The sequence below is a fragment of the Protopterus annectens genome, chromosome 8.part1 (assembly GCF_019279795.1).
Source record: "Protopterus annectens isolate FY-2018-M chromosome 8.part1, PAN1.0, whole genome shotgun sequence".
Classification (NCBI taxonomy): Eukaryota; Metazoa; Chordata; order Ceratodontiformes; family Protopteridae; genus Protopterus; species Protopterus annectens.
Window position 1 is genome coordinate 318414614 of NC_056742.1, and position 21965 is coordinate 318436578.

A 21965-nucleotide genomic window follows, 5' to 3' on the forward strand; every position below is an offset into this window, starting at 1 on the left:
GTCATTTACACCCACATGGACTATGACTGACTCATACTGGTACTTGTGGTCCAATGACCTGACTGCATGTGTAATGTGGTGGATCCTAGCCCCTGATAAGCAATTGACCATGACTTTTTCCTTACTCAGCCTGGTGAGAGGGACATCAGTGTGTCTCACGATGGAGTCTCCAATGACCAGAATGTTGGATTGTGTGGTGGCTTGCCTTATGAGCTTAGAAGCAGAGGGTCCATGATATGTGTCTCTATGTGTTGATCTGGGCAATGTTTTGAAAGAGAGCATTTTGGGCTGCTGAGGTTATTTGTTATGTTTACTTCATCTAGAAGGTCTTTGGGGTTTAGGAAGGTTACATTTAAGTACTTAGCATATGTGGGTCTATATGTCTGCTTTGAATTGTGTGTGATGGGTGCAGCATGTGCACTACTGACAATCTTATTGACATTAGGAGTACTTTTATGTGACAGCTTTGCTTTCATTGATGTGTAAATACACCTCTCACATACCATATCAATTTGTTTGAGAACTAAGTGGTTGTCAGTAGACATAAGGCAATTTCTACATTGCCTCAGGATGCCCACATCCATCAAGCTGGTGACAGAGACAGTGGGATAGTTCGTATCCATGGCAACAACCCCTTTTTTTTATTAGACAGTTGGAGTGAGAATATAAAGCAATGTCAGGAATATCAGGTTTGCAACTCTGGGGACAGTGCTTGTCACTGAAAACTAGTCATTCTGTGTGCAACTAGGTTTTGGTGAAATCGCAGTCTTGATTTTACAGGAAAAATGTCACTCAAGGTGTCTGTGTCTATACAGAGCACTGCCAAACATTTGTGGAGAAACTAATATGTAGACCTGAAAATTTAAGCATGAAGTATTTAGCCAGATATTCAGAAGTTAGAAACAAATCAAGCAGTACCTGAAAACAAAGAATTATCTTGTTAAGAATGATGAAAAGAGGGAAACTGCATGAAAGGCTACTGCCTGGCTACTACTAGTGCTGGTCTCACCACAGCTTCACGCTGGTGGGATTCAAAGCCCTTTTACTTCTTCTCTCACCAGAAGCAAAACATAACAACAATCCCAAGATGAGAAGCAGGCCACAGCCTGTTTGGTGATCCACAGTCTTATCCCAGATGATGCAAGGGTCTGTAGGCTTGTTGTAGCCTTTTCCTGGTAAATGACTTAAAAAGCAACCAGAACAATCAGGAACGTCAAGCAGAGACACTCATTGCCTAACCAGAAACAGTCAGGAATCAGTGGACTCTGCTCCTTCTCTCACCAGGAGTAGCACATAAGCATAAATTCCACTGAGCTAATCGAAGGAAGGTCACTGAGCAAACTCGGATCTATAATATATAACATTAAGTATCCTGTTTTTTTGCTTATTGTTTCGAGTTATCTATAGCACTTTGTCTACTCCATACTTTTCTAGCTAGTTTCACTGTGTGTGAGGTATTAACTGGAAATTGTCCAATTTTATTAAGTATCTGTTTGGGTTGTTTGATTCTGATCTCCTGTCAAGGAGAGTGTCATATAACTTGTTTGCAGTTAAAAGCTTTCTCTAGAGGCTCCTTTATCTGTTTAAAACTTTCATTTAAAGGCTCACTGCTGCTTTTCTGCTGAGAAACATTTCTGCAATTTGTTTCTCACCCTCCCTCCCTATCTGTATGCTGTTCTTATAGTTGGTGGCTTTGCAGTTGCCCACCCCTACTGTAAATTTGATCTGGGACACTCCTCCCAGTCTAGTGTTATTACCTCATTCTACCTAATACAGGGAGAACATTTGAGAAGGCCAACCCACTTAGTATCTGCTCCTCCTTTCTCTCTTTCCACTTAAAAAAAAAATCTAAGCTTGTTTCCTGCCTTTCTTGTGGGTAGTGTAGTCTGGATACAGATTTGCTGTGTCCAGGACTGTTTGTGGGCTTCTGAGCCCCCAAGCCTTTCTGTGTTGGAGGGAAGCCTTCTAGCTTAATTTTGTTTCTTAGAACTAGCCAGTTTTCTAGTTTCAGCACTCAAATCTGTTTCTTTGAGCTCAGCACTTGTTCAGAACTCATTGTAAGCACTAAATAAGCTACAATTACTACAGCACTCAACTTTCCTCACTTGTCTAGAAGAAAACAGTTTCTAGTACTTAACAAATAAGCCTATCCAGACATGTCTAAGGGTCAGCTCCCAATGTTTTCTCCTGTCTACCTGATGAAACTGGGCATCTTGGGGCAATGCAGCAATTGCCTCATGTACACAGACAACCCTCTCTTCTTACCACCCAACACTACAACCTGTGGGAGATGCACTTATAGATAGTCAAGAGGAGAAGGTAAACACTTGCACCACACCACACTCATCACATAGTCCCTCAAAACCTACACCACCAAAACACACACATAGAAACACAAAACACACACCTACATTCACGGAGGCTCTCAGTAAAAACCTGCCCAAGCAGCAGGGACCTCCAAAGCAGAAACACAAACAACCTCCACCCCCCCAAAACAACCCAAATGACACAGCCCACAAACTCATTGTGCCACTCAACCACAGCCCATAAGACATAACAACGTACTCGACACTCTAGTCATAGGTGACTCTATAGTCAGGCACACTGATGTTCCACTCACCAGGCTAAACAAGGAAAAAGTTACTGTCAGCTGCCTGTTGGGTGCCAGGATCCACCACATAACGCATGCACTCAGGTCACTCCACAACAAGTACAAATATGACTCTGTCATTGTCCATGTTTGTGTGAATGACCTGAGACGTACCTCCCTGGACTACATGAAAAGGGACATGGAAGAGCTGTCCGATCTTGTATCCCAGGCAGGTATGACCCTAGCTCTGAGTAGCATCCTGTCATCACCCAGAATGATACCACAGTACAAGGACAAAATGATTGACTTCAACAATTGGCTAAGCTTCTGGTGTCATTCTAAGAGAATCCAGTATGTGTCTGCCTGGGATGACATAATCGACAAACCACGATGCTTTGCCAGAGATGGCCTGCACTTGTCGCCCTGGGATTCTGGATACTGGCTAAGGCTCTAGCCACCCCTATAGTGCCTTTTTTAGGCAAGGTTCAAATGACAAATTCACCACCGTAACAGGTACAAGCAAGCAAATTCTGAGGGTACTGCTACTCAATGCTAGAAGTCTAAACCTCAAAAGGCACTCCTTAAAATGGAGAACATCGACATCTGTGCAGTGACAGAGACCTGGTTCAAGGCTCCAGAGAGTACCCCTGCATTACCCTATAATTCATACCACAACTTTCAGCCACTTAACCTGGACCGAAACACTAAAGGTGGAGGCGTGTCCATATTCATTAAGGATAGCCACACCTCCAGGGTAGCTGCTCAACATAATGCATCCGAGATTACCCAAGTGCATCTAACTCTGGGCAATACTGCAATCCAAATTGTAGCTTGCTACAGATCCCCCACCATGCCCCAGGATTCCCACTCCTCATTTCTTGATACACTGGAAAATATTAGGGTACAACCTAACACCCTAATAATGAGCAATTTCAACTACCCCACCATTAACTGGGAAAACTACTCATGTACCAACTCTTGTGCTCAACATTTTCTGGAATTCATAAATTCCAATGCCTTGGATCAACTTATCTACACCCCCACCAGGGGCAGCAATATCCTAGACCTGGGTATTACCAACATGGGCAATCGGTGCTCCACACCAGAGGTCAATTCCTCGTTGGTCAGATCCGACCACAAGCTAATCACCCTAGACATCCACATCCCTCCCCCACCCCCCATTAGAGAAACCACAGTAAAAAATTTCTCCAAAGCCAACTTCACGCTTCTTAAGACAGAAGTGGCAAACGTCACAACACCCATGCTGACAGACAATAGAGGTATAGCCATGGGGTCCCCATGCAGCAGTATGCATGAGCAAATGTGGTGCATGTCCACAATGTAAATTTGTTACATCAGGAAATAAAATAAGGATCAATGAAAGAGATTATTTTATAAATGATAGGTACAATTGTCAATCTAAAGGAGTGGTTTACGCAGCTACGTGTCAAGTGTGTCCTTCGTATTATATTGGCAAAACCGAAAGAATGTTAAAACAAAGAATTTATGAGCATCAGTATGCGATTAGTAAGGGTGACAACACCAATGCGCTAGCTAAACATATTCTCGAGCACCCAATGCATACGTTCACTTTTGTTGTTTTACAACAAGTCAAAAGTGAATTGAGGGGGGGTCCATAGCAGCTTTTCTTAGAAGAACAAGAAGTATTATGACAAATTCGAACATCAATCCACATTCCGTCAGCACTAAATGAATATGCCTCTATTAAGTGTATTTTAAAACTTAAGGCTTTATGTAGATAAGAATAATTATTTAAGTACTTACGAGGTTTTTAAATTGGGAAGCTCTATAAATATGGTATCTGTGTATATGCGTCGATTCTAAATTTACGTAAATTACCTAATCTCTCTTTTGTTGGTATAGGTTAGTACTAAAGGTTTGTCGTATGGCTACAAGTAAGCATTCGGCTTAGAATGAATGTTGTATGTTGAAGGTTTATACATGTCTGCTTAGGCATGATAATTGTTTTCCTATAAGCTGATAGGCTTAAATCAGGTTGAAATAGCCTTTTGTTTACAAAGTTATAAAATTATTATTATTATTATGGTTATAATATAAACATAATGGGATGATTTCATGCATAGGTAGGGCTTTGTTTATTGGTTCCTGGAGTTAGGTTAACTGCTATAACATTATAAGTTTCTTCATATGCTCAGTTATCATGCATATTGCTATAGAAATTCCTTGCATCTTTGATATAATATTAAATAATTTATAAGTGTGTGCAATACATGATAGGGTTACCTCAAATTTGTTTTTGGTAGACTTAATTTGTCCTCTGAGTTGTTTTAGTTTGATGAGAGTGCTTTTATCCTGCTGGGTGTTGCACATCTTAATATTTGCCATTACCTTCTTCTTTCTGTTATACAGCCTGCTAATTTTGTGATTTCTCCAGAGTGGCTTGTTTTTTGAGTTAGTTCTGTACTTCTTCCTGGTGGGTACAGCTGCCTCTATGCAGCTATTAACATGCTTGTGTAGGGCTTCTGTGAATAGTTCTGTATAGGTAGCATTGTTCTCAGGGTTTGCTACGAGTAGTTCCTGAATATTCCAGGCTTAGCTGGGGTTCCGGGTTTTATTTTTACTTAAAAAGAGACCATTTTGTGTTCTGACCCTATCAGGGAAGACATTACAGGACGGGGTGTGCAGCACTCTCTCATATTAGTGAGGACCACATCCAGTATGTTTGCACCCCTAGTTTGTGTATTGACAATGTGGTTCAGGGGGTTTGTGTTTACAAAATCCAGGAATCTTTGTGTCTGTTTATTTGGTGTCATATAAGATTCCCATTTAATAGTGTGGTAATTAAAATCACCCATGAATATGGTATTGGGTTGGATGGTGAGTGTTTCCAATAACTTTAAATACATGGTATGGATTTCCTGGGTCATACAGGGGACATATAGTTTGCAAGGAAGTGGTACTAGATCCTGCCTATGGTGATTTGAATATGGAGCAGCTCAAGTGCTTTGTCCTGTTTAACCGCCTTGAGGTATATTTATTTTTGTTGTAAATCAAGACACCTCAAACTTTAGTCTCTGTGTAGTACCTGGTCAAATGTGTGTAAGGCATTATAACCCTGCACTGTTGGTGTTCTCTCCATGGCTTTAAACCATGTCTCAGTGACCGCACAGATGTTTAGAAGTCTAGCAGTAATACCTTTAGATTTTTTTTTTTGATTTGCTATGTTGGAAGTGCTTTCAATTTGGCATTGCCTAAAAAGGCACAATGGAGGAAGATAATGTTTTAACTAATATTTGAAAACCTAGAGGGGAGAGGTGCAGACCATCCCTGCCAAAGTTGTGTGGTCTGTTGACCATCTCCTTTCATGCTGTCAAATATTGCATCCCCTTAGAATGACGCCAGAAACTAAGTCCATTTTTAAAGTCAGTCATCTTTTCTTTGTATTGTGGCATCATCCTTGGAGAAGGTAAAATGCTAGGATCAAACCAGCCTGAGACACATATTCTGAGAGTTCCATGATGTCTGTCTTCATATAGTCTAGGAAGGTATGTCTCAGGTCATTTACACCCACATGGACTATGACTGACTCATACTGGTACTTGTGGTCCAATGACCTGACTGCATGTGTAATGTGGTGGATCCTAGCCCCTGATAAGCAATTGACCATGACTTTTTCCTTACTCAGCCTGGTGAGAGGGACATCAGTGTGTCTCACGATGGAGTCTCCAATGACCAGAATGTTGGATTGTGTGGTGGCTTGCCTTATGAGCTGAGAAGCAGAGGGTCCATGATATGTGTCTGTATGTGTTGATCTGGGTAATGTTTTGAAAGAGAGCATTTCGGGCTGCTGAGGTTATTTGTTATGTTTACTTCATCTAGAAGGTCTTTGGGGTTTAGGAAGGTTACATTTAAGTACTTAGCATATGTGGGTCGATATGTCTGCTTTGAATTGTGTGTGATGGGTGCAGCATGTGCACTACTGACAATCTTATTGACATTAGGAGTACTTTTATGTGAAAGCTTTGCTTTCATTGATGTGTAAATACACCTCTCACATACCATATCAATTTGTTTGAGAACTAAGTGGTTGTCAGTAGACATAAGGCAATTTCTACATTGCCTCAGGATGCCCACATCCATCAAGCTGGTGACAGAGACAGTGGGATAGTTCGTATCCATGGCAACAACCCCTTTTTTTTATTAGACAGTTGGAGTGAGAATATAAAGCAATGTCAGGAATATCAGGTTTGCAACTCTGGGGACAGTGCTTGTCACTGAAAACTAGTCATTCTGTGTGTAACTAGGTTTTGGTGAAATCGCAGTCTTGATTTTACAGGAAAAATGTCACTCAAGGTGTCTGTGTCTATACAGAGCACTGCCAAACATTTGTGGAGAAACTAATATGTAGACCTGAAAATTTAAGCATGAAGTATTTAGCCAGATATTCAGAAGTTAGAAACAAATCAAGCAGTACCTGAAAACAAAGAATTATCTTGTTAAGAATGATGAAAAGAGGGAAACTGCATGAAAGGCTACTGCCTGGCTACTACTAGTGCTGGTCTCACCACAGCTTCATGCTGGTGGGATTCAAAGCTCTTTTACTTCTTCTCTCACCAGAAGCAAAACATAACAACAATCCCAAGATGAGAAGCAGGCCACAGCCTGTTTGGTGATCCACAGTCTTATCCCAGATGATGCAAGGGTCTGTAGGCTTGTTGTAGCCTTTTCCTGGTAAATGACTTAAAAAGCAACCAGAACAATCAGGAACGTCAAGCAGAGACACTCACTGCCTAACCAGAAACAGTCAGGAATCAGTGGACTCTGCTCCTTCTCTCACCAGGAGTAGCACATAAGCATAAATTCCACTGAGCTAATCGAAGGAAGGTCACTGAGCAAACTCAGATCTATAATATATAACATTAAGTATCCTGTTTTTTTGCTTATTGTTTCGAGTTATCTATAGCACTTTGTCTACTCCATACTTTTCTAGCTAGTTTCACTGTGTGTGAGGTATTAACTGGAAATTGTCCAATTTTATTAAGTATCTGTTTGAGTTGTTTGATTCTGATCTCCTGTCAAGGAGAGTGTCATATAACTTGTTTGCAGTTAAAAGCTTTCTCTAGAGGCTCCTTTATCTGTTTAAAACTTTCATTTAAAGGCTCACTGCTGCTTTTCTGCTGCGAGAAACATTTCTGCAATTTGTTTCTCACCCTCCCTCCCTATCTGTATGCTGTTCTTATAGTTGGTGGCTTTGCAGTTGCCCACCCCTACTGTAAATTTGATCTGGGACACTCCTCCCAGTCTAATGTTATTACCTCATTCTACCTAATACAGGGAGAACATTTGAGAAGGCCAACCCACTTAGTATCTGCTCCTCCTTTCTCTCTTTCCACTTAAAAAAAAAAAAATCTAAGCTTGTTTCTTGCCTTTCTTGTGGGTAGTGTAGTCTGGATACAGATTTGCTGTGTCCAGGACTGTTTGTGGGCTTCTGAGCCCCCAAGCCTTTCTGTGTTGGAGGGAAGCCTTCTAGCTTAATTTTGTTTCTTAGAACTAGCCAGTTTTCTAGTTTCAGCACTCAAATCTGTTTCTTTGAGCTCAGCACTTGTTCAGAACTCGTTGTAAGCACTAAATAAGCTACAATTACTACAGCACTCAACTTTCCTCACTTGTCTAGAAGAAAACAGTTTCTAGTACTTAACAAATAAGCCTATCCAGACATGTCTAAGGGTCAGCTCCCAATGTTTTCTCCTGTCTACCTGATGAAACTGGGCATCTTGGGGCAATGCAGCAATTGCCTCATGTACACAGACAACCCTCTCTTCTTACCACCCAACACAACAACCTGTGAGAGATGCACTTATAGATAGTCAAGAGGAGAAGGTAAACACTTGCACCACACCACACTCATCACATAGTCCCTCAAAACCTACACCACCAAAACACACACATAGAAACACAAAACACACACCTACATTCACGGAGGCTCTCAGTAAAAACCTGCCCAAGCAGCAGGGACCTCCAAAGCAGAAACACAAACAACCTCCACCCCCCCAAAACAACCCAAATGACACAGCCCACAAACTCATTGTGCCACTCAACCACAGCTCATAAGACATAACAACGTACTCGACACTCTAGTCATAGGTGACTCTATAGTCAGGCACACTGATGTTCCACTCACCAGGCTAAACAAGGAAAAAGTTACTGTCAGCTGCCTGTTGGGTGCCAGGATCCACCACATAACGCATGCACTCAGGTCACTCCACAACAAGTACAAATATGACTCTGTCATTGTCCATGTTTGTGTGAATGACCTGAGACGTACCTCCCTGGAATACATGAAAAGGGACATGGAAGAGCTGTCCAATCTTGTATCCCAGGCAGGTATGACCCTAGCTCTGAGTAGCATCCTGTCATCACCCAGAATGATACCACAGTACAAGGACAAAATGATTGACTTCAACAATTGGCTAAGCTTCTGGTGTCATTCTAAGAGAATCCAGTATGTGTCTGCCTGGGATGACATAATCGACAAACCACGATGCTTTGCCAGAGATGGCCTGCACTTGTCGCCCTGGGATTCTGGATACTGGCTAAGGCTCTAGCCACCCCTATAGTGCCTTTTTTAGGCAAGGTTCAAATGACAAATTCACCACTGTAACAGGTACAAGCAAGCAAATTCTGAGGGTACTGCTACTCAATGCTAGAAGTCTAAACCTCAAAAGGCACTCCTTAAAATGGAGAACATCGACATCTGTGCAGTGACAGAGACCTGGTTCAAGGCTCCAGAAAGTACCCCTGCATTACCCTATAATTCATACCACACCTTTCAGCCACTTAACCTGGACCGAAACACTAAATGTGGAGGCGTGTCCATATTCATTAAGGATAGCCACACCTCCAGGCTAGCTGCTCAACATAATGCATCCGAGATTACCCAAGTGCATCTAACTCTGGGCAATACTGCAATCCAAATTGTAGCTTGCTACAGATCCCCCACCATGCCCCAGGATTCCCACTCCTCATTTCTTGATACATTGGAAAATATTAGGGTACAACCTAACACCCTAATAATGAGCAATTTCAACTACCCCACCATTAACTGGGAAAACTACTCATGTACCAACTCTTGTGCTCAACGTTTTCTGGAATTCATAAATTCCAATGCCTTGGATCAACTTATCTACACCCCCACCAGGGGCAGCAATATCCTAGACCTGGTTATTACCAACATGGGCAATCGGTGCTCCACACCAGAGGTCAATTCCTCGTTGGTCAGATCCGACCACAAGCTAATCACCCTAGACATCCACATCCCTTCCCCACCCCCCATTAGAGAAACCACAGTAAAAAATTTCTCCAAAGCCAACTTCACGCTTCTTAAGACAGAAGTGGCAAACGTCACAACACCCATGCTGACAGACAATAGAGGTATGACTGCTGAATCCTACACAAATGCACTTTATAAGCGCTTACATGAGTGCATGGATCGTGCAATCCCTAACAGAACCAAGATGCTATCCTCCAAAAAACGGAAGCCAATCTGGTGGTCCCCTGGCATAAACAAACTCTACAACAGAAGAAAGAAACTGTTGCAAAAAAGAGTAAAATCCCATGATTGGAGAAACTCCCTGGTCAGCCTCAGTAAGAACCTGAGATCCCTCATAAAATCCTCCAAAGCTAGTTATGAAAACAAAATCGCCACTGACTGTAAAGACAACCACAAAGTATTCTATAGCTATGTCAAGAATCTCAATGGCAACACTCAGATCTGCTCTGAGTTACAGCACAATGGCACTAAATATACAGAACCAACTGATATTGCCAACATCCTGGCAGATAGGTTCATTGATAACTTTACCCCCCTGTCATCCCCTAAAGGGCCCATCTCTATACCAGAAGAATGCAAAGTTCCTGTAATCACGGCTGCACAGGTAAAAAAGACACTATCCAAAGCCAAGAACATAGCATCCATGGGACCTGACAATATCCCAGGCTGTGTTCTACATGAACTACAGAGCAAACTGGCACCCCACCTAATTACCATGTTCAATCATAGCCTCACCTCAGGCTATGTGCCCACTGAATGGTGCACAGTGACTGTTATCCCACTCCACAAAGGGGGAGCCACCACGGACCCTGGAAACTACCACCCCATTAGCCTAATGAGCCTGGTCTGCAAGGCTATGGAATGTATCACCATGGAACTTATAAACAATGACATTGGTAATCTCCAAACTCAGGACCCCACCCAGTTCAGGTTTGTAAAAGGCAGATCATGTCTCCTAAACCTGATAGACTTCTTTGAAGCAGTCACCAAAGCTGCAGATGAGGGTAAGGTGGTTCACACAGCCTATCTAGATCTCGCCAAGGCTTTTGACACCATCCCACACTCTGGAATTATAGATAAACTCACTAAACTAGGTATAAATCCCTATGTCACAAGATGGGTTGCCAACTGGCTCACTGACAGAACCCACACTGTGAAAGTAGCAGACTCCAAATCCAACTTCAGACCAGTGACAAGTGGAGTACCACAGGGTTCAGTCCTGGGACCTCTCCTGTTTGGTATCTACTTCTCTGAAGTACAGGCTAACACAGAAGGTATTTGGCTTATGAAGTATGCAGATGACTGCAAACTAGGAGCCATAATCAAAACTCCAAAAGATGTGGACATCCTACAAAAGGGCCTAGCTGAGACAAATGTCTGGTGTCAAACCCATGGCCTCAAGCTCAATGCCAAAAAGTGCATTGTCATCCCTTTTGGTAAAAACTATGTACCCATAAAGTACCACATAGGCGGTAGTCTACTTAACATCGAAAGTGTGATAAGAGACCTTGGGACACAGGTGGACAGTAGTCTCTCCTTTGATAATCACATCACCACAGTAGTCAGGAAATCTTTCTATGTGGCACACGTCATCACAAAAGGTTTCTCATCCAGGAAAAAAGAGGTCATTGTTCCCCTCTACTCATTACTCATTAGACCCATTATAGAGTACAATGCCCCTGTTGGTATGTACCTCACAAGACATCTACAACAACTGGAAAGGCAGCAGAAATACCTCACAAAGAGGATTACCAGCCTCAAACAGATGCCCTATGCAGACCGTCTCAAAAAACTGCAGCTTTACTCCATTGCATATCGCCTACTCAGAGGCAATCTCTGCCTAACACACAAAGCTATGTCAAACCCAGAGCTTTTAGACATGCTCCACTTAAAGAAATCCTAATGCCTACAAGCTACACACTCTAGGGACCTAAACCTTGTCACCACAATAAACATGCTGGAGGGATAGATTCTTGTCCTAGAGACTTCCCATACTTGGAACAAACTACCTATCTTAACCTAATTGTGCAGGCATGAGCAAATGTGGTGCATGTCCACAATGTAAATTTGTTACATCAGGAAATAAAATAAGGATCAATGAAAGAGATTATTTTATAAATGATAGGTACAATTGTCAATCTAAAGGAGTGGTTTACGCAGCTACGTGTCAAGTGTGTCCTTCGTATTATATTGGCAAAACCGAAAGAATGTTAAAACAAAGAATTTATGAGCATCAGTATGCGATTAGTAAGGGTGACAACACCAATGCGCTAGCTAAACATATTCTCGAGCACCCAATGCATACGTTCACTTTTGTTGTTTTACAACAAGTCAAAAGTGAATTGAGGGGGGGGTCCATGGCAGCTTTTCTTAGAAGAACAAGAAGTATTATGACAAATTCGAACATCAATCCACATTCCGCCAGCACTAAATGAATATGCCTCTATTAAGTGTATTTTAAAACTTAAGGCTTTATGTAGATAAGAATAATTATTTAAGTACTTACGAGGTTTTTAAATTGGGAAGCTCTATAAATAGGGTATCTGTGTATATGCGTCGATTCTAAATTTATGTAAATTACCTAATCTCTCTTTTGTTGGTATAGGTTAGTACTAAAGGTTTGTCGTATGGCTACAAGTAAGCATTCGGTTTAGAATGAATGTTGTATGTTGAAGGTTTATACATGTCTGCTTAGGCATGATAATTGTTTTCCTATAAGCTGATAGGCTTAAATCAGGTTGAAATAGCCTTTTGTTTACAAAGTTATAAAATTATTATTATTATTATGGTTATAATATAAACATAATGGGATGATTTCACGCATAGGTAGGGCTTTGTTTATTGGTTCCTGGAGTTAGGTTAACTGCTATAACATTATAAGCTTCTTCATATGCTCAGTTATCATGCATATTGCTATAGAAATTCCTTGCATCTTTGATATAATATTAAATAATTTATAAGTGTGTGCAATACATGATAGGGTTACCTCAAATTTGTTTTTGGTAGACTTAATTTGTCCTCTGAGTTGTTTTAGTTTGATGAGAGTGCTTTTATCCTGCTGGGTGTTGCACATCTTAATATTTGTCATTACCTTCTTCTTTCTGTTATACAGCCTGCTAATTTTGTGATTTCTCCAGAGTGGCTTGTTTTTTGAGTTAGTTCTGTACTTCTTCCTGGTGGGTACAGCTGCCTCTATGCAGCTATTAACATGCTTGTGTAGGGCTTCTGTGAATAGTTCTGTATGGGTAGCATTGTTCTCAGGGTTTGCTACGAGTAGTTCCTGAATATTCCAGGCTTAGCTGGGGTTCCGGGTTTTATTTTTACTTAAAAAGAGACCATTTTGTGTTCTGACCCTATCAGGGAAGACATTACAGGACGGGGTGTGCAGCACTCTCTCATATTAGTGAGGACCACATCCAGTATGTTTGCACCCCTAGTATGTGTATTGACAATGTGGTTCAGGGGGTTTGTGTTTACAAAATCCAGGAATCTTTGTGTCTGTTTATTTGGTGTCATATAAGATTCCCATTTAATAGTGTGGTAATTAAAATCACCCATGAATATGGTATTGGGTTGGATGGTGAGTGTTTCCAATAACTTTAAATACATGGTATGGATTTCCTGGGTCATACAGGGGACATATAGTTTGCAAGGAAGTGGTACTAGATCCTGCCTATGGTGATTTGAATATGGAGCAGCTCAAGTGCTTTGTCCTGTTTAACTGCCTTGAGGTATATTTATTTTTGTTGTAAATCAAGACACCTCAAACTTTAGTCTCTGTGTAGTACCTGGTCAAATGTGTGTAAGGCATTATAACCCTGCACTGTTGGTGTTCTCTCCATGGCTTTAAACCATGTCTCAGTGACCGCACAGATGTTTAGAAGTCTAGCAGTAATACCTTTAGATTTTTTTTTTTTGATTTGCTATGTTGGAAGTGCTTTCAATTTGGCACTGCCTAAAAAGGCACAATGGAGGAAGATAATGTTTTAACTAATATTTGAAAACCTAGAGGGGAGAGGTGCAGACCATCCCTGCCAAAGTTGTGTGGTCTGTTGACCATCTCCTTTCATGCTGTCAAATATTGCATCCCCTTAGAATGATGCCAGAAACTAAGCCAATTTTTAAAGTCAGTCATCTTTTCTTTGTATTGTGGCATCATCCTTGGAGAAGGTAAAATGCTAGGATCAAACCAGCCTGAGACACATATTCTGAGAGTTCCATGATGTCTGTCTTCATATAGTCTAGGAAGGTATGTCTCAGGTCATTTACACCCACATGGACTATGACTGACTCATACTGGTACTTGTGGTCCAATGACCTGACTGCATGTGTAATGTGGTGGATCCTAGCCCCTGATAAGCAATTGACCATGACTTTTTCCTTACTCAGCCTGGTGAGAGGGACATCAGTGTGTCTCACGATGGAGTCTCCAATGACCAGAATGTTGGATTGTGTGGTGGCTTGCCTTATGAGCTTAGAAGCAGAGGGTCCATGATATGTGTCTCTATGTGTTGATCTGGGTAATGTTTTGAAAGAGAGCATTTCGGGCTGCTGAGGTTATTTGTTATGTTTACTTCATCTAGAAGGTCTTTGGGGTTTAGGAAGGTTACATTTAAGTACTTAGCATATGTGGGTCTATATGTCTGCTTTGAATTGTGTGTGATGGGTGCAGCATGTGCACTACTAACAATCTTATTGACATTAGGAGTACTTTTATGAGAAAGCTTTGCTTTCATTGATGTGTAAATACACCTCTCACATACCATATCAATATGTTTGAGAACTAAGTGGTTGTCAGTAGACATAAGGCAATTTCTACATTGCCTCAGGATGCCCACATCCATCAAGCTGGTGACAGAGACAGTGGGATAGTTCGTATCCATGGCAACAGCCCCTTTTTTTTATTAGACAGTTGGAGTGAGAATATAAAGCAATGTCAGGAATATCAGGTTTGCAACTCTGGGGACAGTGCTTGTCACTGAAAACTAGTCATTCCGTGTGCAACTAGGTTTTGGTGAAATCGCAGTCTTGATTTTACAGGAAAAATGTCACTCAAGGTGCCTGTGTCTATACAGAGCACTGCCAAACATTTGTGGAGAAACTAATATGTAGACCTGAAAATTTAAGCATGAAGTATTTAGCCAGATATTCAGAAGTTAGAAACAAATCAAGCAGTACCTGAAAACAAAGAATTATCGTGTTAAGAATGATGAAAAGAGGGAAACTGCATGCAAGGCTACTGCCTGGCTACTACTAGTGCTGGTCTCACCACAGCTTCACGCTGGTGGGATTCAAAGCTCTTTTACTTCTTCTCTCACCAGAAGCAAAACATAACAACAATCCCAAGATGAGAAGCAGGCCACAGCCTGTTTGGTGATCCACAGTCTTATCCCAGATGAGGCAAGGGTCTGTAGGCTTGTTGTAGCCTTTTCCTGGTAAATGACTTAAAAAGCAACCAGAACAATCAGGAACGTCAAGCAGAGACACTCGCTGCCTAACCAGAAACAGTCAGGAATCAGTGGACTCTGCTCCTTCTCTCACCAGGAGTAGCACATAAGCATAAATTCCACTGAGCTAATCGAAGGAAGGTCACTGAGCAAACTCGGATCTATAATATATAACATTAAGTATCCTGTTTTTTTGCTTATTGTTTCGAGTTATCTATAGCACTTTGTCTACTCCATACTTTTCTAGCTAGTTTCACTGTATGTGAGGTATTAACTGGAAATTGTCCAATTTTATTAAGTATCTGTTTGGGTTGTTTGATTCTGATCTCCTGTCAAGGAGAGTGTCATATATAACTTGTTTGCAGTTAAAAGCTTTCTCTAGAGGCTCCTTTATCTGTTTAAAACTTTCATTTAAAGGCTCACTGCTGCTTTTCTGCTGCGAGAAACATTTCTGGAGTTTGTTTCTCACCCTCCCTCCCTATCTGTATGCTGTTCTTATAGTTGGTGGCTTTGCAGTTGCCCACCCCTACTGTAAATTTGATCTGGGACACTCCTCCCAGTCTAGTGTTATTACCTCATTCTACCTAATACAGGGAGAACATTTGAGAAGGCCAACCCACTTATTATACCATGACCCCCCCCAAAACGTGCACGCTGATTGGCCAGCGTGCACATTGTAAATCGAGTTATGCTAATGGAAAAAGGTTCGGTCGCCCGGACTTTTTTCCATTAGTATAACTTTACTTTTAAAACACTATCTCGCTATGTTAAATGGGTTTAACATAGCGAGACAGCTTTAAAATAAGCAACGGAGATCTTCGTTGCTTATTTAAGCTGTCTCATGCTACACCCATTTAACATAGCTGACAGGTTTTAAAAAGCAATGGAGAAAGCAAGATCTCCGTTGCTTTTTACTAGCTATGTTAAATGGGTTTAACATAGCGAGACAGTTAAAATAAGCAACGGACATCTCCGTTGCTTATTTTAAAGCTGTCTCGCTATGTTAAACCCATTTAACATAGAAACAGTAAAAAGCAACGGAGATCTTGCTTTCTCCGTTGCTTTTCACAACTCTGATGTACTGCGCAGGCGCACAGTACATCAGAACTGCCGCGGATGCCAGACATCTGCGGAAGGGCAGTAAACAGGCATTATACTATGTCATTATTTAAGAAAAGTAATAGTTTCTTTTCTTAAATAATGTCATGGTATAATAGCAATAACCCACTTCTGGGTGTGGGTAATGCTGTATTTACCCACGGTTGTCCTTGTTTGGTTCCTCGGGCTTCACCCTCGGGACCAAACCACGCCAACCGTGGGTAAATCCAGCATTACCCACACCCAGGCATGGGTTATTGCTATAGTATCTGCTCCTCCTTTCTCTCTTTCCACTTAAAAAAAAAATCTAAGCTTGTTTCCTGCCTTTCTTGTGGGTATTGTAGTCTGGATACAGATTTGTGTGTCCAGGACTGTTTGTGGGCTTCTGAGCCCCCAAGCCTTTCTGTGTTGGAGGGAAGCCTTCTAACTTAATTTTGTTTCTTAGAACTAGCCAGTTTTCTAGTTTCAGCACTCAAATCTGTTTCTTTGAGCTCAGCACTTGTTCAGAACTCGTTGTAAGCACTAAATAAGCTACAATTACTACAGCACTCAACTTTCCTCACTTGTCTAGAAGAAAACAGTTTCTAGTACTTAACAAATAAGCCTATCCAGGCATGTCTAAGGGTCAGCTCCCAATGTTTTCTCCTGTCTACCTGATGAAACTGGGCATCTTAGGTCAATGCAGCAATTGCCTCATGTACACAGACAACCCTCTCTTCTTACCACCCAACACTACAACCTGTGAGAGATGCATTTATAGATAGTCAAGAGGAGAAGGTAAACACTTGCACCATACCACACTCATCACATAGTCCATCAAAACCTACACCACCAAAACACACACATAGAAACACAAAACACACACCTACATTCACGGAGGCTCTCAGTAAAAACCTGCCCAAGCAGCAGGGCCTCCAAAGCAGAAACAAAAACAACCTCCACCCCCCAAAACAACCCAAATGACACAGCCCACAAACTCATTGTGCCACTCAACCACAGCCCATAAGACATAACAACGTACTCGACACTCTAGTCATAGGTGACTCTATAGTCAGGTACACTGATGTTCCACTCACCAGGCTAAACAAGGAGAAAGTTACTGTCAGCTGCCTGATGGGTGCCAGGATCCACCACATAACGCATGCACTCAGGTCACTCCACAACAAGTACAAATATGACTCTGTCATTGTCCATGTTTGTGTGAATGACCTAAGACGTACCTCCCTGGACTACATAAAAAGGGACATGGAAGAGCTGTCCGATCTTGTATCCCAGGCAGGTATGACCTTAGCTCTGAGTAGCATCCTGTCATCACCCAGAATGATACCACAGTACAAGGACAAAATGATTGACTTCAACAATTGGCTAAGCTTCTGGTGTCATTCTAAGGAAATCCAGTATGTGTCTGCCTGGGATGACATAATCGACAAACCACGATGCTTTGCCAGAAATGGCCTGCACTTGTCGCCCTGGGATTCTGGATACTGGCTAAGGCTCTAGCCACCCCTATAGTGCCTTTTTTAGGCAAGGTTCAAATGACAAATTCACCACCGTAACAGGTACAAGCAAGCAAATTCTGAGGGTACTGCTACTCAATGCTAGAAGTCTAAACCTCAAAAGGCACTCCTTAAAATGGAGAACATCGACATCTGTGCAGTGACAGAGACCTGGTTCGAGGCTCCAGAGAGTACCCCTGCATTACCCTATAATTCATACCACACCTTTCAGCCACTTAACCTGGACCGAAACACTAAAGGTGGAGGCGTGTCCATATTCATTAAGGATAGCCACACCTCCAGGCTAGCTGCTCAGCATAATGCATCTGAGATTACCCAAGTGCATCTAACTCTGGGCAATACTGCAATCCAAATTGTAGCTTGCTACAGATCCCCCACCATGCCCCAGGATTCCCACTCCTCATTTCTTGATGCACTGGAAAATATTAGGGTACAACCTAACACCCTAATAATGAGCGATTTCAACTACCCCACCATTAACTGGGAAAACTACTCATGTACCAACTCTTGTGTTCAACGTTTTCTGGAATTCATAAATTCCAATGCCTTGGATCAACTTATCTACAGCCCCACCAGGGGCAGCAATATCCTAGACCTGGTTAATACCAACATGGGCAATTGGTGCTCCACACCAGAGGTCAATTCCTCGTTGGTCAGATCCGACCACAAGCTAATCACCCTAGACATCCACATCCCTCCCCCACCCCCCATTAGAGAAACCACAGTAAAAAATTTCTCCAAAGCCAACTTCATGCTTCTTAAGACAGAAGTGGCAAAAGTCACAACACCCATGCTGACGGACAATAGAGGTATGACTGCTGAATCCTACACAAATGCACTTTATAAGCGCTTACATGAGTGCATGGATCGTGCAATCCCTAACAGAACCAAGATGCTATCCTCCAAAAAATGGAAGCCAATCTGGTGGTCCCCTGGCATAAACAAATTCTACAACAGAAGAAAGAAACTGTTGCAAAAAAGAGTAAAATCCCATGATTGGAGAAACTCCCTGGTCAGCCTCAGTAAGAACCTGAGATCCCTCATAAAATCCTCCAAAGCTAGTTATGAAAACAAAATTGCCACTGACTGTAAAGACAACCGCAAAGCATTCTATAACTATGTCAAGAATCTCAATGGCAACACTCAGATCTGCTCTGAGTTACAGCACAATGGCACTAAATATACAGAACCAACTGATATTGCCAACATCCTGGCAGATAGGTTCATTGATAACTTTACCCCCCTGTCATCCCCTAAAGGGCCCATCTCTATACCAGAAGAATGCAAAGTTCCTGTAATCACGGCTGCACAGGTAAAAAAGACACTATCTAAAGCCAAGAACATAGCATCCATGGGACCTGACAATATCCCAGACTGTGTTCTACATGAACTACAGAACAAACTGGCACCCCACCTAATTACCATGTTCAATCATAGCCTCACCTCAGGCTATGTGCCCACTGAATGGTGCACAGTGACTGTTATCCCACTCCACAAAGGGGGAGCCACCACGGACCCTGGAAACTACCACCCCATTAGCCTAATGAGCTTGGTCTGCAAGGCTATGGAATGTATCACCATAGAACTTATAAACAATGACATTGGTAATCTCCAAACTCAGGACCCCACCCAGTTCGGGTTTGTAAAAGGCAGATCATGTTTCCTAAACCTGAAAGACTTCTTTGAAGCAGTCACCAAAGCTGCAGATGAGGGTAAGGTGGTTCACACAGCCTATCTAGATCTCGCCAAGGCTTTTGACACCATCCCACACTCTGGAATTATAGATAAACTCACTAAACTAGGTATAAATCCCTATGTCACAAGATGGGTTGCCAACTGGCTCACTGACAGAACCCACACTGTGAAAGTAGCAGACTCCAAATCCAACTTCAGACCAGTGACAAGTGGAGTACCACAGGGTTCAGTCCTGGGACCTCTCCTGTTTGGTATCTACTTCTCTGAAGTACAGGCTAACACAGAAGGTCTTTGGCTTATGAAGTACGCAGATGACTGCAAACTAGGAGCCATAATCAAAACTCCAAAAGATGTGAACATCCTACAAAAGGGCCTAGCTGAGACAGATGTCTGGTGTCAAAGCCATGGCCTCCAGCTCAATGCCAAAAAGTGCATTGTCATCCCTTTTGGTAAAAACTATGTACCCATAAAGTACCACAGAGGCGGTAGTCTACTTAACATCGAAAGTGTGATAAGAGACCTTGGGACACAGGTGGACAGTAGTCTCTCCTTTGATAATCACATCACCACAGTAGTCAGGAAATCTTTCTATGTGGCACACGTCATCACAAAAGGTTTCTCATCCAGGAAAAAAGAGGTCATTGTTCCCCTCTACTCATTACTCATTAGACCCATTATAGAGTACAATGCCCCTGTTGGTATGTACCTCACAAGACATCTACAACAACTGGAAAGGCAGCAGAAATATCTCACAAAGAGGATTACCCAGCCTCAAACAGATGCCCTCTGCAGACCGTCTCAAAAAACTGCAGCTTTACTCCATTGCATATCGCCTACTCAGAGGCAATCTCTGCCTAACACACAAAGCTATGTCAAACCCAGAGCTTTTAGACATGCTCCACTTAAAGAAATCCTAATCCCTACAAGCTACACACTCTAGGGACCTAAACCCTGTCACCACAATTAACATGCTGGAGGGATAGATTCTTGTCCCAGAGACTTCCCATACTCTGGAACAAACTACCTATCTATATCAAAGCTCTTCATTAGCACTCTTCAAGAAAATCTTGATGATTGGATGGGAGATAGGAAATTCACCTTGGCGATTACTTCTGTGGCTCTGCTCGACAGTGGCACAGGAAAATAATTTTCTTGGGTGGTGAAAGCCAGGGTACCTTTTGCCTAAGCTTATATAGGCCCTAGGACCAATAGCCTAGTACCTACCTATGAACCTAAGTTGCCACCTATGAAGCAGTTATTAGCCTTTTCAGTGATCAGCAGTCTCCAGGAAATAATGTCACTGTGCTCACCAGGAGGAAACAGAAGCACTAATCCCAGGATGACTATTGAGAGGCAGAATGTGGGGTCTCTAGTAACTGGTGGTCTTGCATTAGATGTTTAACGGTAAGATGAAAAAATGGGTTAATATCCTGAGCACTGCAGTTAACACTAAGCAGTTAGTATGTTATGTGGTTATATAATATATGACAGTGATATTTATGTTCTCATTTTTCAAGAAAAGATAAAAAACAACACGTCATAAGCCTGTAGAATAACATCTGGTTAATATCTCAAAATACAGGGCAATTTTAAAGATTAAAACACTACACAGTATTGGATAAGTATCCTTCCCAATAGTTTTTATGAAATGTGCATCTTTGCTATAACCACTGAAATTAACTATAACAAACAACAAAAAATCGGGCAATTACTGGAGTAGCAAAAAGTACAGCAGCCACTTGTAAAAACACACCACTTTAATTCTTGTAGCACTTTCGAAGGGGACAATGCCCCAACTTCATCAGACAACGTTACACCATAAGCACTCATACTTATAGACAATAAATAAATTATTTAATAAATGATTAGAAAAGTAGTAATTCAATTTAGCTTAGATTAGCCTTCAGAGCATACTTGGTTAAAGGCAAAACACCATATCATAATATCTTAAAATTCATTTAAAGACCCGTAAAACCTATCCATAATTAAAACATGACAATAAATATATATTAATAAATGTAGAAACCCTATCATGTATTGCACACACTTATAAATTATTTAATATTATATCAAAGATGCAAGGAATTTCTATAGCAATATGCATGAAAACTGAGCATATGAAGAAACTTATAACGCTATAACAGTTAACCTAACTCCAAGAACCAATAAACAAAGACCTACCTATACGTGAAATCATCCCATTATGTTTATATTGTAACCATAATAATAATAATAATTTTATAACTTTATAAACAAAAGGCTATTTCAACCTGATTTAAGCCCATCAGCTTATAGGAAAACAATTA

At 41.5% G+C, this 21965-nt stretch overlaps 1 protein-coding gene across 1 annotated transcript in view; it reads right to left on the reverse strand.

Moving 5' to 3' along the window:
* The window catches only part of PMFBP1 (polyamine modulated factor 1 binding protein 1), a 3624986-nt gene that overhangs the window by 663771 nt on the left and 2939250 nt on the right, over nt 1–21965 (reverse strand). The gene's annotated exons all lie outside the window — the stretch shown is intronic.